Here is a 9,750-nt window from a genome sequence, read left to right as displayed (position 1 = left end):
AAAGGAGGAAACTGAGCTTTGGAGAGCTTAAGAGACTGACATACAGACTCATTGGGCTCCAGAGCTACTGGTGGAGCTTGTAACATGATTGGCAAGCAAATGACAGTTTAAGAAAGAGTTGGGGAAGCAGTGACCTCAGCAAAACACACAGAGAAGACAAGGGGGTGAATGTAGGACTCATTCCAAAAGAGACATTTATTGAAAACCAGGCATTGTCTTAGATTTCACCGTTTGCATCTTCGTTGCTCCTCATTCCAACTCCCCAAGACAGTTCTATGTATTCCCGTTCACTCAGATGGATTTGGGAACTTAGGTTTGTAATATGCTTGCCCAAGGTCTGACAGCTGCCCCGAATACATTTTCTGATATTATGGGGACCACCCATGTGACAGTTTACTCTGTAAAATGGCATCTACACAATAAACCATTAGATACCCACTCTGCCCTTACCCCCACAACAAGATTGAACAGATACTATGTACAAATTGGCATAGCCCAGGTCAGCTGACTGGTTTCTAAGGCTATCTCCAGGAATGCTGCAGCAGAGTAGCCACTCCAAGATGTCCACCTATGCATCTTGCATTTGCATCGTTGTGTTTCACTATATGTAGCAAAGGTGGGCTTGGTTCTATGCTCGAGTTAAAAAGGTTGAAGTAGGGATTCATGACAGTAGCATAATTACAGTTATGAAGCAGCAATGAAAATAATTTCACGGTTGGGGTCACCACAACATGAGGAACTGCATTAAAGGGTTGCAGCATTAGGTAGGAAGGTTGAGAAGCACTGCTTAGAAGCAAGAAAGGTAAAGGGTGGTTTATGCCCTAGAGAGTCTAGAAGGAATGAAACACTGACTTCAGCCTGTAATATCCACCTCGGCCTCTAGCATGGCAAAGTAACACTTTTATGTTGTTTTAAGTCACTGTATCTGTGGTTCTCTACGTCAGCCAAATAGGAAGGCAGGCACGCTACAAGTGATGCAACTTTGGAGAATCACAGCCTTCAAAGCTGTTCATTCATCTGGTGTGCATCATCTGAGTGTGTAGTTATGCAGAGCTTCTCTCCTGTTGAGCTCCAGGCTCCATTAAGATAAGACGTTTTCTTCTTTCTCTGTGTATATAGCATCCAGCACCTAGCCCTGCTGGGAAGTAGGAAGCACACACCAAATGCTTATTGAATGTCCATAAGATCCCACTTCCTCTTCCTAGTGGTTCTGTAGGTGTCTTAGTCAGGGTTTCTATTCCTGCACAAACATCATGACCAAGAAGCAAGTTGGGGAGGAAAGGGTTTATTTGGCTTACACTTCCATACTGCTGTTCATCACCAAAGAAGTCAGGACTGGAACTCAAGCAGGTAAGAAAGCAGGAGCTGATGCAGAGGCCACGGAGGGATGTTCTTTACTGGCTTGCTTCCCCTGGCTTGCTCAGCCTGCTCTCTTATAGAACCAAGACTACCAGCCCAGAGATGGTCCCACCCACAAGGGGCCTTTCCCCCTTGATCACTAATTGAGAAAATGCCTTACAGTTGGATCTCATGGAGGCATTTCCTCAACTGAAGCTCCTTTCTCTGTGATAACTCCAGCTGTGTCAAGTTGACACAAAACCAGCCAGTACAGTAGGGTACACATTATCTCCTCTTAGAGATGAGGAAAATAAAGGTTATTGAGCCTAGATCCCCACACTTGTGACTCCGGTCAGACCCAATGGCCTCTGACAGTGGCATGCTGAATTGCATGGAGATTCCAATATATCAGGCCCCACTATCCGATGGATCTCGCCCCATTTAGCTCTTACATGGAGGAGAAATAAGGATTCAGGCATTACTAAACAATGGTTCTTGTCAGCAACATTTCAACCTCAGAATTTGCACGTTTCATGAGCAACCTTGCATTTTACAGTCACAGGACTGTATGTTCCAACCGCTGCTCATTTGCAGCTGCTGTTTTCAGACCCTAAAGTCTGTAACTGCCTCATCAAGTCTACAAGCAGCCCCTCAAGGATTTCGATAGTCTCTTTTTATTGTTTTGTTTTTTTGAGACAGGGTTTCTCTGTGTAGCCCTGGCTATCCTGGAACTCACTTTGTAGACCAGGCTGGCCTCGAACTCAGAAATCCGCCTGCCTCTGCCTCCCGAGTGCTGGGATTAAAGGCGTGTGCCACCACGCCCGGCTATGATAGTCTTTTCTTGTATCCCCTTTTTAAGGAATAAGTCAGCCAGAGCTGCCTGCGTATGATTGTATCGTTCTTCGTTATCTATCGGTGTATATGTATTTGTGTATGCACATGTGTACACGTATGTGTACAGAGGTTGATGGTTGGTGTTTCCCTCAGTCACTCTCTACCTAGTTTTTGAGAGGAATTATCTGACTGAACCTGAAGCTCACTGATTCAGATAGACTGAGTCACCAGTTAGTCCCAGGGATCCGACCTTCTCAACTTCCCCAGCACTTGGGTTACGGGGCATGTACTGCCATGCTTGGCTTTTATATGGCTTCTAGGGATTAAACTCCAGTCCTCATGCTGTGTGACAATCACTTTACCAAGAGTCTCCTCTGCTCCCCAGTGCATCGCACTTTAATGACATTTTTGGTCCTTAAACTACTTTAGAACCCTGGTGCTATGAATCTGAATGCCTGAGTCCTTTCAAAACCCATGAGACAGGGCCTTTGTGAAGTAAGTAAGTTGTGAGGACTCTGAAAAAATTAGTGTCTTTGTAAGAGGCTCTCTTGCCCTTTTAGCCATGGAGGGCACAGCGAGGTTTTACCTATAGAGCAGAGAAGAGGCCCTCACCAAACACGTAGTCTGATGGTGCCTTCATCTTGAACTTCTCAGCCTCCTGATACTATGAGAAATACATTTGTGTCATTTATGAAGCCAGCCAGTTTGTGCTATTTGGATGGAGCACCCTAAGTGGACTAAGATACCAGTATTTCTCGTGCATCTTTGTCTAGAACCACCTCAGCCAACCCTCAGGAGAGTTTATGCTAACTTTCTCTCCTGGATTATAGCAATGACTTCATCTTAACTGTATAGCAGTGATCCTCAATTTTCCTAATGCTGTGACCCTTTAATACAGTTCCTCATGTTGTGGTGACACCCCCCCAACCATAAATTATTTTCATTACTACTTCATAACTGTAATTTTGCTACTGTTCCAAATCCTTATACAAACATCTATGTTTTGTGATGGTATTAGGAGACCTCTGTACAAGGTCATTTGACACCCACAAAGGAGTCGTGACCCACAGTTGGGAAACGCTTGCTGTGTTGGTTCATCCAGAATAGAACCCGTAGTATGGGCTCCTGGCCATCTACATTTTACAGCTCGTTCCTTACCTCTCTGCCCAGGACCTCAGCTCACAAGCACTTCCCATCTCTACTCAGAAGTTTTGTGCCCTCAACAAACCTTGACATTTCCTGTCCATCTGCCCCCTCCAGTGTAATCACATCATTAATTAAATAACCCTTAGCTTTTTGCCTAAAGCTCGTCTAGAAATGTACCATTTGACCCAATCCTTTGTCTCCTGGATTGAGGCTCAAGACACTTGTGCCTGAGTCCCACGGGCCTTCTTTCCTCCCTGCCAAGGACAAGATAGCATTGAATCTATGCCCCTACCTCTTCCTTTGTAATTTTATTCTTTCTATAACAATCCTTAAGGTTATTATGATACAAAGTCATTTTGCAGATGTTGTATACATATCAGCTTACTCTTTCGTGGATGTGGACATGAGGACGCGTGCCAGAAATCCTCTGTAGATGTCATTCCTTAGACAATGTCCCCTTGAAACACTGTCTTCGTGTCCTGCAGCCTTTTGATTGGTCCAGGTTGGCTGGCCACGAAGCCAAGGGATCTGCCTCACCACCTCCCTAATACTAGAGTTACAAACACTTGCTACCACTACTGGCTTTTTAAACTTTCTTTAATGTGGGTACTGGAAATCAAACTCAGGTCCCGTGCTTGTAGTGCAAGTAAGTACTTTACCAAGCGAGCTCTCTCCCCCGCTCCCACGTGTCAGCTTAACCTTTCACAGCATGGACAGCTGTGGTTTCTACCAAGCTAATGTCTGTTTTGCTTCTTTGAGTTACCATATAGAACCATTCTGTCCTGACTCAAAGGCTTAAAAATCTAGAATGCTGGTTCTCAATCTTCCTAATGCTGCAACCCTAATATAGCTCCTCCAGCCATGAAATTATTTCATTGCTACTTCATAACTGTAATTTTGCTGGTTATGAATTGTAATATAAATATCTGATATGCAAGATATCTGATATGTGACCTCTGTGGGGGGTGGGGGATGGCCCACAAGTCAAGAAGAAGTTGACCCCATCTTCTGCCTCAGGTATGGGAACACATGAGCAGGCATGGCCAATCACTGGGCTGCATTCCTTCCAGAGCCCTGTCACTGGCTCAGGAATGTGCATACTGGTGGAGATTAGCTCTGGATGGAGTTTAGGCAGCAGTTTCTTTCCATTGAAGTTGCTGAAGCATCTGCTGGCTTTGCACTGCTTCTTATAGGCCCACTTTGACATCATATAGAGAAACCCTGAGGATGGGGCCAACACACCAAGAGGCAGAGTCAAGAGACACAGATTTCTTTTTTTTCTTTTTTTGGTTTTTCGAGACAGGGTTTCTCTGTATAGCCCTGGCTGTCCTGGAACTCACTTTGTAAACCAGGCTGGCCTTGAACTCAGAAATCCACCTGCCTCTGCCTCCCGAGTACTGGAATTAAAGGCGTGCGCCACCACGCCCAGCTTGAGACACAGATTTCTGATGACAGTTTGTTCTAAGTACCTATATCTGGCCATTGCCCGATTCTTGATCTACCGCCTGCAATACAACTTTGAAGAAAAAGAATATGGTTGTAGACTGAGATATAAATGTATAAATATACAAATACATAAATCACATAACACAATCTAAGGGCAGAATCAAGATTGGGATGATTTCACGAGGGCCGGGAGGTGGGGGGAGGGGGGTCTTCCCTTTGCACCTCTGTTCTCTTTCTTGAGCACAGGATATAAACACAACTTCAAATATGCATTCAGTTTGTGAAGAACTTGGCCCCAGGCAAATAATTAACAACTCCCATCTCTGAATATCGAAGAACTAAATAAGCAGTTATAAGTAACTTAAGCTCTTGATCCAGAAGTAGAAGCGACAAAAGGACCCAAATCTATGGTTTTGGCCAATCTTTTCCTTCTTGGGACCTCTGCCTCAACATGCAAGCTCACTATCTGCAATACAAACACCCGCCGTAGATGTCATTCCTTAGACAATGTCCACTTGAAACACGGTCTCACTGTCCTGCAACTTTTTGATTGGGCCCTCTATCTAGTCCTCGGTCTAGACACAAGCGATCCTATCTGGAAGAAAATGGGGCCTCTTCTTTGCCTGCTGGCAGCCTGAATGTGGGCTTCCTAAGTGAGGAGCCATTTCTTCCCTGAAGGGTATGTATACTACATTGAGGAACATCCATGGCTCCCACAGGCTGGCTCCCCTAGCCGAACCCAAGGTACAGAGAGTGAGAGAGGGCGTTTACTATATATATATATATATATATATATATATATATATATATATAGTGCCTGCTCAACCTGCTTCCTCCCTGTTTCCAATATGCCTTGCTCTTAGGTCATCCAAGCAGTGCTCACTCCTACTAGACATCTCTGGTGAGCTCTCTGGTCCCTTACTGATGTCTGACTCTTGCTGGGGAACCATTGGGCACTGGGAACCATGTCTTTCATCCTAGAAAGGAGACCGATGACAGACTAAAGAATATGGTTCCACCCTGTCTAGCTTAGAAGAGCAGTGAGTTTATAGGGGTTCCTTATTGGGGATTCAAAGGCAACTGCATCACCCAAAGCCACCTCAGTAGAGGTTACAATTCATGAAAGCTGCATCATTGGCACTCCCCACCCAACCCCAGCCTCCATAACTGTTTTCTGCGTATAACTTTCTGAGCACAGAAGCCTTGTAAAGTTGCCTTAGCTTTCTGAGTCTTATGAGGTGCCCTTCTCCCTCCAATAGGGAGTGGTAGCCATACAGTGTTTACTCCTTCCTAGAATGCTTTTTGTCTCTGCTGCTTCTTTTCCAACCATTGGATATTATAATATCAGTGCTGTCCAGTGAAACTTTCAGCAGCAATAAAGACTGGGGTATGTGTGTGTGGATGGGGGGGGTGTACATGTGTGTCTGGTGGTCTGTGTGTGTATATGGTATGTGTGTGTGGGTGGTGTGTGTATGTGGTATGTGTGTGGGGGTGGTGTGGTATGTGTGTGGTGTAAGTGCGCATGTGTGTGTGCATGTTTGTGTGTAGGTGGTGGTAGTAGTGTGTGTATGTAGCATGTTTGTGAGTGTGTATATGTTTGTGTATGTGTGCTGGCATGTGTGTATGTGGTATGTGTATATGTGCTACAGGTGTGCATGTGTGTGTGCATGTTTGTGTGTGTGTGCATGGTTGTGTGTGTAGTGTATGTGTACGTGGTATGTTTGTGTATGTGTGTACATGGTTGTATGTGTGATGGTGTGTGTATAGGCATGTTTGTGTGTGTGCATGTTTGTATGCATGCTTGTGTGTGTGGTGGTGTGTGTGTATGTGGTATGTGGGGGGGTATGTGTGTGTGTGGTGTGCTGGTGTGTGTGTATGTGGTATGTGTGTGGTATAGGTATGCATGTATGTATGCATATTTGTGTGTATGGTATATGCACGAGGGAGCACGTGGTGTGGGTGCACACACCATACACATATGTGTAGAAGCCCAAGAGGGATATCAGGCATCCTGCTTTCTCACTCTACCATCCTCCCTTGAGGTAGGGCCTCTCATTGATCCTGAAGCTTGGAGGTTTTCAGCTAGACTGGCTGGCCAGCAAGCCTCCCCGGATCTGTCCACCTCCTGCCCCATGGCTTCCCCAAAGGTGGAGTTACAGATGTGTGCTGCCAAGCCCTGACTTTTTATGTCGGTACTCAAAATCCAAGCGCAGGCCCTCATGCAAGCACTACCTACACTACAGAGTCATTTCCTCAGCCCCAAACAAACAAACAAAACCACCTTTTTTTTTTTTTTTTTTTTTTTTTTTTTTTTTTTTTTGTTTTTCGAGATAGGGTTTATCTGTGTAGCCCTGGCTGTCCTGGCACTCACTTTGTAGACCAGGCTGGCCTCGAACTCAGAAATCCACCTGCCTCTGCCTCCCGAGTGCTGGGATTAAAGGCATGCACCACCATGCCTGGCTTAAAACCACCTTTTTTAACATTTGTTTTGTGTGTGTGTGTGTGTGTGTGTGTGTGTGTGTGTGTGTATTCATGTACTCTCACTAGCGTATGTACCACAGCAGGCATGTGGAAGTCAGCTCACAACTTTAGGAGGAATTGATTCTTTCCTCTACCTTATAGGGCCCAGGGACTAATCTTAGGTCACCAAGCTTGGTAGCAAGCTCCTTTTTCCACTGAGCCAACTTGCCAGCTTCTACCAGACACCGCCCCAAGCCACAGCCTTTTTTGGTTGGTTAGTTGGTTGGGCTTTGGGGGGTGGGGAATTGGTCCTAACTGTCCTGGAACTCACTCTGTACACCAAGCTAGTCTTGTCTACAAGTGGGCTTCTGTGGTCCCAAGTACTAGGATTAAAGGTGTGTGCCACCACCATCTGGCCCTGCAAGCCAGTTTTAAATGATCACTGAGCACTGGGAAGGTGCTAGCATGACTAAGGTACTAAATATTAATTTGATCTTATTTAAACTTAAACAGTCATTAGTAACTTGGTCATCCTGTCCTATTGGCCAAAGCAGGCTTATGCAGCACCACACCCATCGCCTTTACATGAAATATCTCCTCTTGCCTTTGATCCACTCCAACTGGAAGGGTCTTGACCCAAGGAGTTACCCTTGTACTGCGTCCCTGGTGGCTGACATTAGCCTTCAGATGCCTGACCAGATCATAAGTTACAAAAATCCTCCAATCTAATCACCACCAGAGGTGCCAGCCTCTAATCTCAGCTATTTGAGAGGCTGGGGCAAGAAAGCTGTAAGTTTGAGTCCAGCCTGGGTAGCTTAGACTTTGATAGAGGCACAGCCAAGTAATCGAGGACTGACCTTCAATATGCAAGATCCTGGCCTTAACACTCGGTTAAATCATCTACCTGGCTACTGTCAGCTTAGTCCAAAATGAGGTGACCCTTCTTCTGGGAGGCCCTCAGCATCTGGGCTGCTGCTGCTGGATGATGCTTGAGAACTGTTGCTACAAATCAGAGCTCCCAATGGAAAAAGCCAATGGAATCCATGTTGAGGTTACACAGCCAGTGGGGTAGGAGGCACAGACACAGAAGCAGCCTTCCCCATTGGGCTCCACTCTAGACTTCCAAGTTCTTATGCAAGCCAAGGAAAGAAATGTTGTTGAATATTTTTAATCCCAATCCAGGGTTTCTACCCCTCCTTTGACCATTTAGTTCCTGAATCAAAGACACATACAACCTTTATATTTATATTAAACCTTAATCAGCACAAAGGCTGAGCAGATATCTATCCTCTCTGCTATTATGTCTATTTCCCAGCCAATAATCCCATTATATACTTTGCCATGTTTCGTCTGGGCTGCTCTTAACTCCAATTAGCCAGCCCACATGGCTATTATTTTAAGATTCTTACTCCAAGGCGTCTTCTCCCTTTTCACCTTCTTCTCTCTCCTCCTCAGACCTGAAGCCCAGGAACCCAGGAGCCTGCCTGTCTCTCTTCTGCCCAACTATTGGCAGTAGGCATCTTTCTTCATCAATCAGGGATACTTTGCGTGTGTATGGGGGGTGGGCAAGATTACAGTGTCACTTGAGCACATGTGGTCTTTGAGAACAACCAGTATTTGGCAGAGCAAAAGACCAACTCCCAACCAAGAAAGAAACTGGAGGAAGAGAAGGAGGTGAGCAGAGTCACTTTATTCCATGGAAGCACTGGCAGGCACCAGGTCTACAAAGAGCCCTGGAGGTAGACCTGCTAGGCTCGGCCTTCTGCTACAAAGTGTGACTCAAGACACGCTAGAGACTGGGAGTGAAGATGGTAGATCCAGATCAGTCATCATCTTGGCGTCAAAGGGAGGAAGTGAAGGGTCTGAAAAAAGACCAGGAACTTCCTGTCGATTCTGCTCAGACACTTCTCTCCTCCATAAAATGGGCAAATAATGCTACCAAGTTCATTGTGTTTCTTCATGATGTCACTATATGGCCAAACAGATAACCAAGGCCCAAAATATGTGTTCTATGACTTGCAAAGCACCATAGAAATGAAAGCCCTGGGGAAGTGGGTACCCAGCATCTGTGCTGGATGGGGCTCAGAGATTGGCCAAAGGTTTGGGTCGTGGCTTTGATTTTAATATTTACAAGGCTACCTGGGCAGTAGTGGCAAGCCCCTTAATCCCAGCACTTGGGAGGCAAAGGCAGGTGAAAACTCTGTAAGTTCAAAGCCAGTCCAGTCAGCTCCAGGATAGCCAGGGCCACACAGAGAAGCCCTGTCTCACAAAACAAAACAAAACAAAACAAAACAAAACAAAACAAAACAAAACACAAAATTTAGATTTTAGAAAGTAACAATGCTGAAGTGCTGGTTTTCTAAAAGACAAATGGGGTAGGGAGAAGGGCTTATGGACTAGCAATGGCTGTTCCTGACTAGAAGGAAGATAAGCTAGAGGAGATGGGTGGGGCTGGGCACTGACAAGTGCTTCTCAGAGATGCCCTGTTTCTTTTTTCATTCCCAAGGGACTAACAAAAAAAGGACT

This window comes from Mus caroli, unplaced genomic scaffold (genome assembly GCF_978045245.1).
Source record: "Mus caroli unplaced genomic scaffold, Mus_caroli_1 scaffold_6, whole genome shotgun sequence".
NCBI classification, from domain to species: Eukaryota; Metazoa; Chordata; class Mammalia; order Rodentia; family Muridae; genus Mus; species Mus caroli.
This window is presented reverse-complemented; position numbering follows the sequence as displayed.